Source organism: Phasianus colchicus, chromosome 10, assembly GCF_987193195.1.
Source record: "Phasianus colchicus chromosome 10, bPhaCol1.hap1.1, whole genome shotgun sequence".
In the NCBI taxonomy this organism is placed as follows: Eukaryota; Metazoa; Chordata; class Aves; order Galliformes; family Phasianidae; genus Phasianus; species Phasianus colchicus.
The window spans coordinates 14,987,486-15,005,629 of NC_143445.1; the positions used below are offsets into that span (position 1 = coordinate 14,987,486).

Sequence of the window (18,144 nt, forward strand, 5' to 3'; positions counted from 1 at the left end):
CAAGTTTTGTGCTTGGATATGGCATGTTCACACTGAACAGACTCTAACTCACACTTCCAGTTCTACATCTGCATCAAATGCCAGGCTTCAGGCACCCCACAGCTTCAGTAACACTTACCTGGAGCCATCCACCACAGCCTGTCTGCTCATCTCCAACCCCTCTCCCAGGAGTCTGGTTGCCACAGGTATGTCCTGTTAGCTCAAGAGGCTCCAACACAGTCCTGCTGAGGTACCTGCAAGTTACCTTTCAGTGTTTGGGATGGATGGTGCCTGTGAAAAGGCAAGTGACATTCAGCAAAGAGGAGTTTGACCAGGGAAATCCATGACCAGCTCCCAATGCTGCTACCACCTCATTCCTTGGGTTATAGTTTACTTGCTGCCCTCTTTTTGAGGGACCAACAAATTCATTATTCTTGGGGAAGGAGAAAGAGGAAATGAAATCCAATTCTCCTTGCCCTTTCTCCTTTCTTAATGTCATCTTGGGATGAAAGAGAAGAATGCCCCTTTCTTCTAAACTCCAGAAGGCACAGAGGAAAGAGCAGTTCTCATGGTCCCAGGCACTTCCTGGGGCAGTAGCTAGCAGTCAAAGACCTGTTTTCCATCTGCTCACCCAGCTGCTACAGTGTGTGTCCTACCTCAGCCCAAATCACAGCTGCTGGTGGGAACAAACACCCAGGTTTGCAGAGCTGCACCCAGCTCTTTGCTTTCAGGAAACCACAGCCCTGGTTACGTGTGCTAGCTGTAACATGGGTAAGTAATGCTATGTATATTCACAGTGGGCAATCCAGAGCTGTTTTTGAGATGGCATTTGCATTTTGGTGGGGTAGCATGTGGCTGCTGGGCCCATCCCAGGGCAGGCAGCATAAAGTAGAGCCACTGCAGTTGTGCACCACCAGCAAAGCAAGGAGTTTTGATAAAGTCTGTTCATCCAGTTACTGTACAAAGATTCCTGAAAATGCATGAAACGATGTATTAATCAACAGTAGTCAGCAGCAGAAGCCTGTTTTGCTGGGCAATGTCTACATGACTGCTCTTTCTATTCTTCTCTACAGTTATGACTTTTTTACACCAGTTTGCACTGTTGTAGGGATGAGAGGTCTTCTTCTAAGCCCTTGCACCAGCATACACTTAGAAGATGCTGTTGCTGGACAGAACTGAGGACTAAACTTCAGTGAAGCTTGCACTTGAATGCTTTCTGCTCCTCAACAGCATTTGTGACCCTCACAGTGTTTTCCTTCACTTTAAACATGAATGTGTGGATCTGTGAGGCAGCAAAGCACTCGTTTGATATCTCACAGCCATGTTACTGTCTCATGCATTTCTGCAGTCCTGATAAGCACTGATGTGACAGCCCTGGGGTAGCCCATATCTTCAGCCCTCCCTCTTCTCCCCAAACACGTGGAACCCCAGTGCTGGTTCAAGCCAGGATGTCTGTGCTGGCCTCCAACAATGCCATTTCTTCCATTGCCCAGACCTGTTGTTTTCAAAGGAGCAAAGGGCCAAGGGATCTATTTGTTGATGGTGTGTATGTTGGTTACTACCAGGACTGGCAGTTTTAAGGATTTTCCACGTATCGCGTGTCCTTCCACGTTGCAGTGCACTGACCCAGACACAACACTGACAGCTGCAGGGTAAATAAATAAAAACAGAGTATTTTGATCTTGGAGGGGGAGGTGATTTGGAGGGGAGGGGGCGGGGGTGTCAGCCAGACAGAACAGGGTGGCCACAGCTGTGATGGGAACAGATGCGGCACAGGGAGAGGGAGCGGGGAATAAAGTTCTGCAAATGTAAGCAATGCTGGAAAGTCTTGGAGAATGGCACGCATATTTGGGACAGGTGGGAAGTGTTTACATTGAAATAAGAAGGACAACAGCCTGAAAGAATGCTGGTCACATTACCTGTGACCCAAGCTGACCGCTCGCAGCTCCAGAACATCTCAGACCACCATTTCACTGGTACACCAGAGCTCACTGAACGCACGTAGAGTCTGGTACATCCAGCATAAGTGAGCATCCAGTGCTCTGCAGAACTCATAGGTGTTTTGTCCCTCTCAGAAGCACGCTGACATTGGCTCCAAGCCTACCTTTATCCCAGTCTAGCTTATAGCACATCTCTGTAGTGCCGCTTTGTAATTGTTTGACCAGGAGAGCATGAGGCAGTACCAACACTATGCTCACCTGAGCCAGCAAGCTGGCAGCTTGGTCTCCAGCACAGCTGGCACACTGCTGGCAGTGTCTGAGGACACCTGTCCAGCTGACCTCAAAGAACAGCCCTGCCACAGTGGGGCCCAAGCTTGGTTAGACTTGTTTGTCTGCAGCCTAGCAGAAGCTCTTTCCACTGACATTTAGTGAAACAACCTGAGTTGCACTGCTGCCAGGAGAAGCTCAGAGAGGGTCCTGTGGGGCAGGTAATCTGCTGCTAGCCCTGGCCTCCTGAGGTCATCTTTAGGTACAAAGCAGTTGTTCTGTCTGGTCATTAGAGATAAGAAGTTGTGTGGCTTCTTCCAGGGAATCTCTGCAATGCTTCAGTGAATTGCCTTTGCCGTTTTAGAGAAAGGACTCATCACATCTAAGGACATGAACAAAATCCTCCTTTTTTTCCTGGCACAGTTCATCCCTTTCCATAAAACATTAAGAGCTGCATTTTTCAGGAGCCCTGGAGGCACCTGAGTCCCTGTTTAAAATTAATGGAGGGCTGAGAACCTATCTCCCTAAGGTGTCCCTGAAATCCCAGCTAAATGAGCTGAGCCCAGCCCAGAATGGGCATCTGCTGCAGCTCTGGTGTAGCTGCAGGATGGATGCCTCTGTCACACCTGCATTACCCAAGAGTGGTGAGGAGATGATGTATCCAAGGTCATTTTATCTAGCAGTGAGGATCAGAAACCTCCCGAGTCTTGTCTCTACCTCTAAGCCTCGCTATTGCTCCTGGCTGATCCCTGCCTCCCACGACCCATGGGAGAAGAAATTCTTCCAATGGCAGCTATTTCACCAGAAGATGCTCAAAGGCAGCTCGCAAGAAAGTCTGAGCATTTCTAATCAAGTTAAAGAAGGGCTTACAGACATAAAGTCATGTTGAGAGACATTCTCTGAATTTATTCACACCCTAACCCCTAGATAAAAATAGCTTTATATGTTAAGTTTAGGACCAGAGAGAGCCCAGAGGATAGTGAGGGATTATCAGAAAAGGGCAGGAAGGCAGTCAGAAAGAACCTAGGGGACATCTTGTACAATTTCCATGAAGGGAATAATTAATTCTAAGTGTATACAGACAGCTCTGGGAGTGTCCACTCTAGAGATTTTCAAAGAGTCCTTTGCTGCTTTGGGCTCACTGTAAATCAAATGTCCTAAAAAAAAATACTTCAGCTATGCATTTCATTTCAGTTATACAGTGCTTAAATGCCAAGGGATGAGGGAAAACTTCTTATTAAAGGGCTGCAAGAGTTTAATAAGGTACACAGTCATTAGAAAGTTGTTGAGTCATGAAAATAGTCTCAATAATTTGAAATTAATGTTTAGTGTATGCTGTACCATAAAGTGCTTAGATGTTGTGGCCATGGATACAAAAGAAAAACCTTAAGGCCATGACTACACGAGCAAGTTACCGCAAGGTAAGTGAGGGTGTAATTTCAGAGCACGCTACTTACATTAAGGTAAGTTCCCATTTGAAGGCTGGGACCAGGGCAAGCAGCTAAACCCTCTGCTGAACCCTGCACAGGCTAACCTTGAAGGGCTGCTGGCCGAGGGCATGAATGCAGCTGGGTACTGCAGAACAGAAAAAGCAAAGTAAAACTGAGCAGTAGCTGAGCTTTGAGTAACTGTGCTCTCTAGCATAGATGTAAGAATTGATGGACTACATGAAGGAGTCAATGAAAGAGAAATAGGCACAGTCAAGAAGCCTAATGGCAAGGGCTAGAACCTGATATAGAGATTCTACTTCATTGTAAGAATACATACACTAATAAATGCTTGCAAGTAATAATCAGGACTGCAGCTCCCCAGTACCACTGGCTCTGTTGAAGAAGTAGGGAAAAATGACTACCAAGAGTTCTGCTCTCTCTTCTCTTTTCTAGAAAAACACAACTATTAGAGAAGTGAGCATGCTTCTGCTGATCTGCCCTTTCTTTTCCATCTCTGGGTTCTGCCAAGCAAAATTCTGCTTATGACTTTAAAAAAGACCAGAATTTCTGGATGTAGTTTGTTGCGGAATGTGTTCCTGATAAATCATTTAAAACCAGGACAACAAAGCTCCTATCCCAGATTAAGGATTCATCCTGGAACTCACCCTGAGCCTGTCCAGTGCTGGGTGGAAAAATCACAGCCTTTCTAATCCCAGTGTCTAGGGGCATCCTGGAGATTTTCCTTTTCAATTCATTAATTCAATTAACTGCAGGACTGCATAACTTTTATCTCCTCCTTCCACTAGTTAGTTCAATGAAGGGAGCTGCAATCATTGTTCTTCTCCAAATTTTGCAAACTGTTCATATGTTCTATTGTAAAAAAGGGAGTGGATCTTCACCAAGACAACCCAAGGTGAGCAGGAGGAAGCGTCTGAGGAAGCATCTGAATTTTCCAAACAAATCCCCAGGAGCAGGTGGGCAATCTGAAGTTCAGACAGACTTTAGCAACCTTTGAGGAGTGAAAGAAAGAGATGACAAAGGCAGCCACAAGCCCAGTGAGTACAACTTTCACTGCCTCTCACGCAGTTAGAACTTCATCAGATCAGACTGCAGCTTCCTTTGGATGGGTGTGTTAGACCCAGCAATGACACCTAGTCATTCCACACATCCTTTTGTTACAGATCAAGGACTAATGATCTTATAACCCATGTTTGCCTACTTCCCTTTTGGGCTGGCCTGCAGATCAAGCCTATAGGAATCTCACTGCTTAATGAGCAAAGTTCCGGACCCAAGGCAGAACTACAAATATAACCTGCTTATATCCTAAAAAAACTCAAGCAGAACTAGATGCCTTTGTAAAGCCTGGTTTATGCTACAGAAGCTTCCTAGGTGGGAAGAGAAGACAAACTAGAAAAGGTAGAAAAATAGCTTTTTCCCCACATTGATTGCTTTCCTTCCTAGTATTCCAGTGCCTCCCTCATAACAATATCTTTCAGACTAAGGGAAATAGGATGTGCTTCGAAGCCATCACACCTTGTGCAGAAGGGGAACATACCACAGCGGGCACTGCTCGGCATTCTTCATACCCCATGTGGACACAGGGGACAGGTTGCAGATCCCAGTCAGCACACCACCTAAAATTACATAGAAATTAAGCAGAAAATACTGTTCATTCACTAGTTAAGAGTAACTTACATTTCTGCTCTTGCCCCAGCCCTACAATGATGGAACATCATTCCAATGGAGTACAAACATCCACAAGCCCGCTGTCTTATTGACTGTAGGTATCTGTTTTCTTTAGATACTCACAGTAACAGTGTCTCAAGAGTTAAGCCACTTGGAAGAAGGGGATTTTAGTAGAATATCCGGAGTGGCAACCGTTATCAGCAGTGTTAATCTGTCACATCTTTCCTGAACTGTGCATACCACGCTCCATCACACTGGCATGTCATGGCCTGCATTGTTACGAGATGTGCTGAAGCTGTAGCCAGCCACAGTTTGGCATCTTGGTGAACCTTCTGATCCAAGAAAATACGGGAAAGAAAGAAAAAAGGAAGTAATTTTCAAAATAATAATGTAAAAAAAACCATAAAAAACTAAAAAAGAAAAAGAAAAAAACAACAAAACCCAACTCACCTCTAAAAAAAGCAGCCAAAACTAACCCCAAGACTCATAATTATTAAGATCGACATTTTTCAAATATAACTGTAAAATAAATCTGTTTGTATTAAGATAGACCCTTGAATCCATACCACTTAAGGGATGCCAGACAGCCTAAAACCTAGAGCTAATCTTCATCATGTTTCTCTCCTATTCAAGCACATTCAAAGAAAAAAAAAAAAACAAACAAAAAAACAAAACCCACATTTGTTTTCCTGGTTCCTGTTTTCCTGGTTCTGGCCAGAACCTGGCCCATAGCCAGGCTGTCCTGAAAACATCCTGTATCTGAGTTTGGAATTGCACCAGACTTGAGCTGGACCAGTCCTTGGAGTCAACGCCACTGGGGAACACAGAGCCCACACCCCAAAGCCCAGCCTTCTGTGCAGACACCAGACTGCAGACACCAGATGAGAGGGAAGGCTCTTGGCTCTATTGTTGTTGTTGAGCTTCTGGAAAGGAGCTAGGGAGAGGAAAAATATTCTGGAGAGGACGAAAAAAAGTCTCACAGGAATGGATGATCTCACTTGTCCACACACACACCCAGACATACAAATATATATAATTAACTGGAAAATACTGTGCGGTATAAAGGTTTCTTCAGCTTGGGTACATCACACTTGGGCTAGTCAAGTTTGGTGCAATCATAACAAAGAGTTCTTCCCACACACCTTCTGCTAAGAGCCCTCCTACCACATCATAGCATTTAGTATGTATTTTACTCTGTTGATAGGTACCTCTATGCTTTTCATGTACATAAAACTAGACATGTGATACAATTATTAAATGCATGTGTAATAGACTATGCAGTCATCAATAGAATATACAGGTTTTATGTGCACACATGTTTTTATACAGGCAGTTTATTGACTCTTTCAAACTACAACAAGTATAAGTGAATAAAGGGCAGAAGATAAAGTCACATCCAATTCAAACACCGTAAGACAATTCAAAGCTCTGTGTGCTTTTGTCTCTGCATGGGACATACATGAAAGAACAGAGGGAGAGCAATTCCAGTAGCCCATACTGTAGGATTTTAGGGATCCTTAAGCAGCCCCATGACAACTTGGACAGCATTTCAAAAAGCAGCCTAATACACAGCCAAAACTTAACAGTTTCGCACATATCACAAAAATCTTCTACATCTCTTTCCTCATTGGCTACCTTCTAAGGGACACAGCAAAGAAAATGCTTCTCAGAGCACAGCTCAGACCCTTACCAACACACCAAATCAGCAATGTCATTTCCATGCATTACTGTGATGCCGTATGGCATGACATACAGGCCCTGCCTCTATTCTGTTCCAAAGAAAGAGTTTTAATCTGGGCTTGTTTGTTTTAAGGGAAGTGCGGGGCTTCAGACATGAGCCTCTATTTGTTTTCATTTTATTTTGAAGGAAATGCTGTTAAGCAATCCCACGTACTTTCATCCTGTAGATGAAGTTGCATCCTTAAATACAGCTGGTGCTGTACATTATTTCCACCCTGGATATGCACAGCTTCCATAACAGGCATTCTCAGTTCTGACCAGGGCATATTGAGTCCTCAGGAACCAGTCTGATAGCAAAAACAAACACTTTTCTTGCAAAAAACAGTAGATCTCCTAAAATTTTGCAAAGGTCACGACTGGCTTAATACAAACAAAGAGTGAGGGGAGGTGGGGAGGAAAGAGGAGCTGCGCTGTTTCTGCTGAGGTACCTCCAGAAGCAACTACATGGTTGCAGCATTAATAGAAATAGTTAACACTGTTCTTGCTAGAGCCGGAGCTGGTATGTTGTTTGTCTTGCACTGAAGAAGTAGGCCAGTGTTTCTCAACAGGAAGGCCCGTCTGGATCCCAGACAAAGAGGGCTCAGGAACACCAGCCCTCAAATAACCTAACCACTCGCTCATCCTGACCCTTTACACATTGAAGAAAACTCACCACCATGGCTGCACAACTGCACCCAGCCTTCCCACAAAACAGTTAACCTGATCCCTGAGCAGAGATACTAACGAGAGAAGCCAAGAATGGTTATTTTTTAGGTAACCAGAATGCCCTAAACTTTACTGGCCTTATGTGACTTTTAGCTTCTTGTTCCAAGTGCCGAGCTACTGAAAAGCTTGTCTGTTTTTTAAGACTCCAGGTCATTCCTTTCTCTGCGTCCAAGCTGTTCTTCCAATATCTTTTTAAATTGGCTGCTTGTTTCCAGTGAGTAGGCTCTGAACGGCAGGAAAAACTCTGTAAGAGAGATTGTCTCCTTGCATATAAATCTTACTTTGAAAGAAGCTGGTATTTTTGGAATTCAAGGGTCGGGTTCTTTCCCTGTAATATTTTTTGCTCTGCCACTTACAGGAACCCTGTGTTTCTAAGAGGAAGATGCTTTCTCAACTCTAACCTGCAACAAGGGCTACGAGATAAACATCTCCTTTTCCTCAGCACATTTTCTCAATTAAGGGAGCATTCTCTTTTAGTCTGCTCAAGGCTTTCTTCATTTGTCTGCATCCAGGTGTGCAGGTTTTTGGGAGGGAATTTGTCATCCTCCTAAATACAGCACAGCATAGGAATTTTTGTTTGATATGTCTAACTCTCGATATCCCATGTTTCCCCAATTTGCGTGTTAGGATCAATGATAGTCATGGTACAGTCAACTCAGAGATGCTTTGAGGTTCAGTTACACATTGTAAGAGCCTTGACCAAAAGCATTATTTACTGCCAGTTGCTCCCAACAACAACACATGTAAACTTGTAAAAATGAATTACGAGTGTCAAAGGAAGAAAAGCCCCTTGAGGCTTATGTTTTATAAAAACCTGATGGTCAAAAAAAGCACAACACAGACTGAAAAGCAGCCCAGAAAAGGGTCTGTTTAATATCATGAGTTTCAGCTGTACACTCACTAAAGCCAGCTCCTCAACCTCGATGCCTTCCTGCATCCACCCCGTGCTCTATATTCCACTGCTGGTAGAGCCTCTGTCATTGGGGAACAGCATAGCACAGGAGAACATCTAGCAGTCCCCTGGCCACATGCTTATACATCACTTAAAAATCCCATTCTGTGACAGAAGCCTGGTGCTCTGGGCTTTTCTTTGCCATGGGACCCAGCATGCTCCCAGCACAAGCTGTGGCATGGTTTCATGCTTAGGCAAAGGAGATACCAAGAGATTTGGGGACTGTGTGTGTAATGGATGACAGCTCTCTGTATGCTGAGTTTGACATCCTAGAAAAAGGAAAGTGCTTTCCTGCTCAGTGCTGCACCTGGCTGGTTGCACCTCCTAGGTGTCCCCAGCCACACTGATAAGTTTGTTATAAGGCAAAGAAGGACGTATAAAAATCGAAGATGGGTCACTGGCTTTCTGTTCCTTTCTCATCCACACAGACAGCAGCAAACTGTAAGCTGAGAAGGACAGAACAAAGCAGCTTTCTCAACTGTTCATGCTTACATAGCCATGTTTAACACCAGAAAAGGGACAGGGCCCAGTCTGCCTTGCAGTGCAGATATCTCCCACTCTGGGCTCACAACATTGTCGATGGAGAAAAGTAGGCAGTTTTAGGGGGGATTAAAAAGGCTTGTTTGGGCTGTCAAGCTTAAGGTGACTCAGTCCTTAGGCACATCTCTTGCTCTCTGCTTGTTAGAAGGGGTGTCTAGACAACTCAGGCGTGCCATGTCCACATTTGGAGGGGATTAATCCCCTCTGACACAACCCATCTGTAGGGCAGCACACTACAAAAAGAGAAGGGAGGTCTCAGCCCCCATGGAGAGTTAGCAGCCTCACTGCTGGCTGACTTGCACAATCAGTTGTGTGCTGCACAGGGAAAACAGTGCCCAAACCTCAACCAGCTCCTAGTGTTTCAATAACTCTGCTGCTCTGCTCTTGGAGCCCTGCAGAGACAGCCAGGAGCCAAGCAGCTCTGACAAAGCTCGCAATTAACCCACCTGATGGATGGGCTTTTCCAAGCAACCCCAGCACCTGGATGCAAACACGCATACCGCCCTCGCTGCTGCATGGTCTCCAGGACAACTTCCACCAGTGTGTACACAACAGGACAGTCAGGTAGCTGCCTGTGTGCCACTGAACAGCATCACAATCTTTTATTCCTGGCATCAAGCTCATAGAGATGAATAAAGTTGATATGAGCTATGACACCACCTTGCTATAATGTGCCTGTTTCCAGTGTCAATCTCAAAGCCAATTACATTTCTACTACACACATTCATAACAGACACAAACACACCTCACTGTTCTTTCACAATACCACTCAGTAGTATCAGCACTGCTCACCTACAAAAGTTATGAAAGCCTCAAATCTGTATCTAACACAGCATCCTAGTCATTGCTATATGCAGCAAAGGTCCACAATCATCATGTTTGTCTTTTGGGAGTGGGCTGAAATAGCTTGGGACTGAATAATGGTAGAGTGAATCATTTTCATTCAAATATCTAAATGCAAACATAAATTTGGAGTCTGGTCTTGCTTCCATTTGCAGACAACTTATTGAGCAGAAAGGCCCAGCAGTAATTCTGGAGGTATCTCAAGAGAGAGAACAAGTGAGGTCAGGAAGATCCTGCAGACAAGTTGTTCCAAACACAACAAGAACTTCAAAGAGAGGATCTAATGAAAGAGATTTATTGCCTCGTGCAGTGGTCATTCACATTAAAACTCCACTGTCTATGAATGAGGTACAGCTATTTTACCAAATACATGACTGGTGGTCATGTCTGATGGCCTCTAGGACTTCAGTTTTCTAACACTTGAGAAACACTGTTAAAAAAACCGTACTTTTTTACACTCATCACATAATATTAAGGTTTAAATTCATGTCATTCATTTGGTAACGATGATGATGAATTTAAGAACTTTTCAGCCTTTCCAAAGACATGCCCAAAATACAGTCCTGGAAGTCAAGGGACAATGAATACTCTGACAAGTAAGTAGAAAGGGATTTGTGCAGAAATATTTGCGTGTGCAAGTGCAAGGGGAAGAGACAAAGATTAACTAATCCCTTTCCTTGAGGCTATATCTTTGCTGTTTCAGACTGGCACGTGTCTCCTTTGTTTTCAATAATAGGGGCAATTATATCAGAAATGTTCAACTGTAAATCCATCATGCAATTAAGGGAATTCAAACTGCTCAGAACTAAGGGAACATTTAAAGATGGATTATGGTCAGAGATTCTGAAAATCACACACTATGTTTTCCATCACTCGACTCAAAAGCTCAGGCAGCTTAGTATTCTCCCCAGGGACCTATCTTCTCACCACAAGATAACAGAACCACGCGCTGATTCCAGTGAAAATCGCTAGTGTACTGTGGTGGATGAAAAGAGCTTTCAGAGAGGGATTTTTGGTTTGAGTTTCCTTTAAATTTTTTTACCCTTCTTATCACTAAACAAAAGCTTGTGGTCTTTCTTAGATTGTCTACAATTAAGTTCTTATAAAACCAAAGGCCTGGATAAAGCTAGTCTTATGCAACTTGGATGAAGCATTTTTCCCACTGTAATTATTATTGAAGAAATCTATCATTATATTTTACAGGGAAGCCTAAAATGCATGGCACTTAGTTAAAAGCACAGATGATCTTCCAAATCATCCCACGCTCTACTGCCTATCTTTGAAGGCACAGACAAAAATAAGGAGAACAGAAAGAGGAGACTCATTCTTTGCTCACAGAATCACAAGTGAGGCTCACCTACTGTAGGCACTGAAGTAGGGAATGCCCAGGCTTACCTTAAGTTTTGTCTGTATGACATGGCTTTCATATCTAGTTCAGTGATGGAGCAATGGTGATGGTGAAAGCGTGGGTCCTATATGCAGGGTCTGCTATCCTTTGTGCTGCTTCTCTCTGTTGGTGGCTGCCAGCTTGGCTTGAGCCCAAGGCATCGGTCCTTCCTTAGGAAGGGTGAACCTGGACTTTCTGCTGCTGGGTTGGTGCGCAGCTGTGCACAGCTGGCCAGTGCTACCAAGCCAAGGGTGTGGAATGTCCTGTTTCCTCCTCCAGAAAGGGAATACCATTTCACCGTGTGCTTGTAGTAAAGGAAGGAGAGATTGGTTTGAGCACAGCCTCAGACTTCATCAGCAAAACTGATGCAGAGCTCAGGAACTAGAGATTGCTCTGACTCCGATAGGTCTATCTGGTACTTCATGAACAGGTGAGCTGTATCTGTTATAAAGAGCAGAAACAAAACTCATTTGCACCTTCCTTCCCTTTCTTCTCAACATGAACAGAGAATGATTTTTTGGGTGATTTTGGGTAAGGAATGCCATTACTTACGCCACAGTCACTTGGGTAATATTTCTTACCGATAGCCTTCTGCAGGGCAAGCTCAGGCAAGGAAGACCAAATCTTTCCTTCGGGGCACCCATTGACTGCATATAACTGCAGAAATGCCAACAACAACAAAAAAATCAAATGAAAAATGGAACATGAGTGTACAGGGCTTGACTCAGAAACCATAACGTTTGGGGGAGGGTTTTTGTTGTTCGTTTTCCTTTGGGGTGTACTTAGGTCACACACTACATAAATGCAAGGGCTAGAAACACTTTTTTTAAAAAAAAACAAAAATTAGATTTCTTACATAATAGCATAATAGTTTTTTTTTTTTTTTTCCAAGAGCATAACATTGCAAAATTCATGATAAAATTATGAGAATTGGCTACATAGTAAATACTGATCCCACTTCTACGTGCAGCACTGCACAAATGTTGAGTTGATTAAAAACTAGACAACTTTCTTCCACTCACCACATTTGGATTGTTATACAAACCAAAAATCTTCATGTTCTGAGTATCACCCAATCTTACTTGAAGCCTTTTGGCTAGCCAGGGTTTGTTTCTTTGCTGGAATGAATGGGACAAGTACTCCACCCATCCTTTTAAATAGACTTAAGCTGTATCATTTAAGTTACTTGGAACAGGATGCAGGGACCATCAGTAAAGGATTAACTGTAACAAAATCTTTGTGAGGTTAAAAACTGAACAAGCTGGCCCTTCAAACTTAGTGATGGGCTATTTGCCTGTAGCAAACCAACCTTCCGAAAAACAACCTAATTACATGTCTCTGGCTTCAAGGTGGTGTGTGTGAGTTTCTGTTGTTTCTGGAAGATGCCCCAGTGGAAACGCACCTACAAAGCTGTTAAGAAGTCACCAGCTCAGATGGAGTGGACAAGTGGACTACAGACTAGGATTTAATTAGCGAGAGGCATGAAAAGCCAGCAATCCAGCCCAGCATTCCCTGGATTTCATCTCTGGCACAGGAAGGGGTTGTATGTTCCCCGCTTGTGGCTTCTATTTTAGCCTGTATTCATTGCTGAGATGCTTTAACACAGCTGTGCTGGTTCATTAACTGCTCAGTATGTCACTCAGCCCAAGCAAATGGCTTTGGGGTAGTGTTTTCCAAGGACTCAAAGGAAGGGTAGACCTCTGTGAGGAAAAGAAGGTGTTGGTATAGGAGATATTTGATAATCTGATGAGATACTGAGAAGACGACTCAAGCAAAAGCAAGGCAGCTTCTTAGAGTAAAAAGGCCAGTGCTTGACTGGACATTTCAGCAATAATCCTCAGCCACTCAGACCCTACTGAGACACCAATGAACCAAAAATTCTCCTTGAGTTACAGCTAACACTTTCAGGAAAGAGCTCACAGCTCCGGCAACTTTCCTTATAGCCCCAGAAGAACATGCTTTGATGACACGCAGCGGCCACCAAGAATGAGAGAAACAGATTTCCTCTTCTGCTCACTGCATCCTGTTCTCAGGCAAGAACTATGCGCTGAATTATAGCACACTCAAGCCTTGCCCTTGAATGCTTCAGTTAGGAAGGTGCCCTGCCCTAGCTGCGTCAGAGATGTGCTGAGCCGTGCAGCTGCTAGTTGGGCATTGTTTCCAAAGAAACAGGGTCCATACCGTGCTGTAAGTGACTCATGCTGAGATCATCCTGCTCAGGAAGAGACAGGAGTGATCCCACCTCTTCCTCTGGGGAGGGCCCATGGCATGGATGAAGAAAGCAGGTGCTGCAAACGGGGAGGTTCGGGGCTTCCCAGTGCCTTGCCCCTAGGATCCCTGTTTCCTGCATGGCAGAGGGAGACAGACCATAGAGAACATTTTGTCTGCCAACACACACTATGGCATCCATCACAGTGACAGCCATTGGCCATAAGCAGTCTGGGACAGGCATCTCTGGCACTTGGCCCCAGCATGCTGGCATGCCTCTGCTCCTCACCCTGGCCCTGCTGCAACCACTGTGTTACTCTGCCATGGCTCAGCCTCCCTGTTCCCGCCTCACCTTGTGCATTAATCCAGCCCCTTGTAACTGCTCACTTCATCCTCCATGCAGGTAGCGTATGGAAGACGACTGTAAGTCCAGGTGGCGTAAGGGACCCAGTTTTAAATGAAAGAGATTAAGAAATCCGCATAGCACTGTGGAAAGCACAGTCTTCATGACTATTATCATGCTGGTACTGACCCTACCTGAATAACTAGAGAAAACAAGGCCTCTGTAATGCTATTTCCTAGTCCACCCTGATCTGCTCATTGTTGGGCTGTTCCAGCCTTTGACCAGAGCTGTACCAGCTCTTCCAAAATAGGTCTTCCCTAGTAGTTGCCTCCTGTGCACATGCACTCACACGTCAGCAGTACACGAGCTGCTTACGCCTGCTCTTCCAAGTAATCATTGCTGCTCAAATTGCCATTAGAAATCCAGCTTGGACCAAAAACTGAAGAGATTGACAAAAACACATTTTACTGCCCTTCCTGCAAAACTCTTGAACTCCTCAAAGTTGAACACATGAAAGCAATCTGAGGTTAGCATGTAATACACAACCCACATAAAAGAGATAATTTAGTATTAGACACGTTACCAGAAACAGGTTGAAACTAATAGAGGTTTTGCACTGAGGTCATAAAATACAGCACTTTTATAATCTTGTGTGGCATCCCTACTTAATGTCTTGATGGAGGATAACTACAAGCGCTCCTATGTTGATAGGAGCCTGAATACAAAAATGCTTTCACCCTTCTCTGCTGTTTTGAGAGAGATACATCCATAGGACAGCCTCCAAATGGCAACAGACCATTCTGAAGAGACGGCCAAAGCCTCTCCTCTCCTCTCCCCTCTTCTCTTCTTCCATAACTACTGGAAGGCTACACCAACAAACAGAATCCAAGCATTCCATAGCAGATCCACTGTGAAGAAGACTTTTCATAATATCATTGTAACACTATTTTAGCACTGCCAGCATACCCTCCTTGAAGCTGCCGACTAGAGATGAGTGTGGAGATCAATCTACCAGAGGTATAAAGGAATCCATGTGATATTTCTCTTCTGATACTTCAGGTACCCACACATGACCTATCATTAATGACTGTCCACTGCTGACTCCCATAAGCTCCAACCACATCACCTCTGTTTTTACAGACCTTGAAGCCCAGTCCCTCAATGTAAGCCAGAAACAATAACAAATTTAATGTATGTCAAACAAGACTCAAACAGCTTCTGAAAATAGAGCAGAATTGCACCTTTAAAAAGTACGTTGTCTGAGAATCTCTCTATAGTTTAAAAGTTAGCTTGGTACAAACGAGCTACATAGCAAAATGCTAAATCTCTCCAGAGAACAGAGTTAAATAAAAGCAGATATTTCTTTTCTTAACACCTTGTCAGCAAAATTCTGTTTCCTGGGCAAGTTTCTTTTTCTCTTTTGCAAAATTATTGTGCTGGTTTGCTAATGATGCTTTTCTAAGAACGACTACCTAAGCAACATAGCAGCTTTCTCATCCTGTCTCTTCCAACACTTCAACACTCCCTCGTGCACCCCAAACAGAAAATTATTTGCCTTGAGGCTTGCAATGAAATGCATAGAAGTTAAGGGGAGAAAATGCTGTAAAACCACTAAGGGCCACCAAAACTACAAAAGTCTATGCTAAAAAAAACTTCCATTGTGACCAATGGCCCACCTTCCTCTTTATTCTCAATGATGAGCTGGGCAAATGGAATGTTACAACTGATTTTGTGGTTTACATTCAACTTAGTCAGTTTTTTTTTGGAAAACCTTGGATGGAACTGTGAATTTCACAGCACACTATCACTAAGAATGTTTAGGACCTACCTGTAAACTGGGCAGTCATCAAAGATCACAGGAAAAGAGGTCTACTCTTTATTCATCAACCTAGAATAGCTGGAAGAATAGCAGCGATGTAACACATTGACCTTAATTAAGACAGTGATTCACCCTTTGCTCTCTGAACACGAGCAGTACAGCTCGGTGCTGAAAGGCTTACTGGCAAAGTGAGTTTGGCTGAAGAGGACAAGTTTACCATGTGGGGCCTGTTTTGAGGGAGAATATAGGGATACTGAGAGACGTGTCCCAGAAAACTAACATTCATTCTTTTTTTTTTTTCTTATAAAACAAGGACTTCTTCAACCTGATTATACTTTTTTTTTTTTTTTTTAACAACTGAAAACAAACAGACAAACATACTACAGCATCCAGAAAACAGAAACTTATTTTTGGATTCTTCCCCACCTCATTCTTTTTTGTTCCAGGTGAAATACTGCACCAGAATACCTCTAGAAAGAATGTTTACCTTGCAGGATTCAGTATGATATGCTTCAGTATTATTTTTTGCTTTGATTGGATCATTTCATTATACTAACAAGACCCAATATTGACAGCATAATGTAGAAGGGAAAAAATCTCTAGTTTTATACTTCAGTGGCTCCAGAGTTCTCCAGCTGATCCAAACCAAATTTCCAATCACATACTTCTTTAAGGAACAAATGTGTTAAAAGATATCAGGAACAATATTTCTAAAATTGATCTATAAATCTATTACATGTAATAATCACACAGTCTATCTTCAGTGTCTACAAACCATCAATGACTAAAAATATTCAGCTTAGTTTAGAGTCATGACAGTAAATGCCTTCAGATGAAGAAGGGAACGTGCTGGTAACAAACACTTCCCTCCTGTGTTGCAAAGCTCCTGGAGTTTGCCATAAAAGATTTCAAAACGACATGGGCACTGAAGACAATGCAAATAATTTGGTGTACAGCCCAGTTTTTGCAATCCAAGAGTAAATACTGTTGTTACAGCAGTGACATGAATGGGCTGGAGCATTTAGCACAAGGGCAGAAACTGCTCACACCAAGTTCATAGCTGCACTCCTCCTAAGTGCTGACATGTGCCCTGGACAGCATCATTATCAATCTGAAGTTCTGGACTACTTTCCATGAAGATAATATGGAGGATTTACACCTGACCAATACTTACAGGCATTACTGATGAAAATCCCATGAAAAAAAACGTTCTCAGGGAGTGAACCCTTGCCAGAAAGCCAGCACAGAGAGCTTGACACTGCTGTGTCATGGATTCTCCCCAGTGCTGCCACAGGCACTACCTCTGTGCTGAAAAGTTGTGTGCTGCCACGAACAGGGGTGTATTGCATCCCTACACATTCAGAGAAAATGATGACATGCTTGGGATTAAAAGAAAAATAAGAAAGAAATAGGGAAAACTAAGAATACAGCATCAACTCCAATCATAACAGAACCTGAGACTTACAAAGGAGCTTCTGGAGAAAGCAAAAAGCCTTCAAATAAAATATTTAAGGCTGAAGCATCAACAAAACTGCCAAACTTCATATCATCCTGGTGACAATGCCTTAACTGTAGGAGTAGGCAAACTCAGAAATCAAAGCAGCCCAGCAGGAAAACACAGAAAGCCACAGATCTGCTTTGATTTGAAGACTTCTAAGTGGTCCTAGACAAGCAGACCAGAAAGCAGTGTTTCTAAAATGGAAACAAACTAAATTCAAGGCTCAAACATCCTACAAACTTGAGGCTTGATCACACTTAAAGAACATTTGGATTCGATCCTAAATTCAGCAAACTGTGAGACACGGCATACCAATTTCTATTTTAAGGGCTGGAGAATATTTCAAGAAGACTTCCTTCTTGCAGAACACACAGAGCGTGTGGATCAGAAGGGCAGACATCCTTATAGTGCTATTGCTAATGTGTTTTTGTGCTGCCCAGGAGAAAACCTCTTATTAAAGAAGATGGCAGGGTAATGGCCAAGGCCACAGATCAATGCATAGAATGCCCCGTAGTGAGAACTGTATGTGCAGGCTTTGTTAATCTAATCTCTAAGCTTCTCATGTGACCAAAATCTCACAAATACATTCAACAAATTCTTGCTTTTCCTATCTAATCCTATGGTTAAACTGGAGAACAGAGTTTAGGATCCAGACTAGAAAGAAGTTGTTCTGAAAATTTTGTTTATCTAGATTAGGAACAATTTAGAGAGAGATGTCTGATTTATAAATTAATGAAGTTAGAGACAACAGTTATTCTAGCTAGGTCTGACTAGCATCAAGGTTGCTCTGAATGAATAGCTGCACCA

The 18,144-nt window shown here is 43.3% G+C and overlaps 1 protein-coding gene across 2 annotated transcripts in view; it reads right to left on the bottom strand.

Moving 5' to 3' along the window:
* TP63 (tumor protein p63) overlaps positions 1–12,114 on the bottom strand; it is a 162,850-nt gene extending 150,736 nt beyond the window's left edge. For both annotated transcript variants that reach the window (XM_090147402.1, XM_090147401.1), the window contains exons 1-6: positions 12,051–12,114; positions 11,478–11,910; positions 5,426–5,634; positions 5,172–5,250; positions 3,644–3,761; positions 119–270 (exon numbers count right to left, since the gene is read on the bottom strand). The gene's annotated coding sequence lies outside the window, so the exon portion shown is untranslated. The remainder of the gene's footprint in view (positions 1–118; positions 271–3,643; positions 3,762–5,171; positions 5,251–5,425; positions 5,635–11,477; positions 11,911–12,050) is intronic.
* Positions 12,115–18,144: the final 6,030 nt, after the last annotated feature.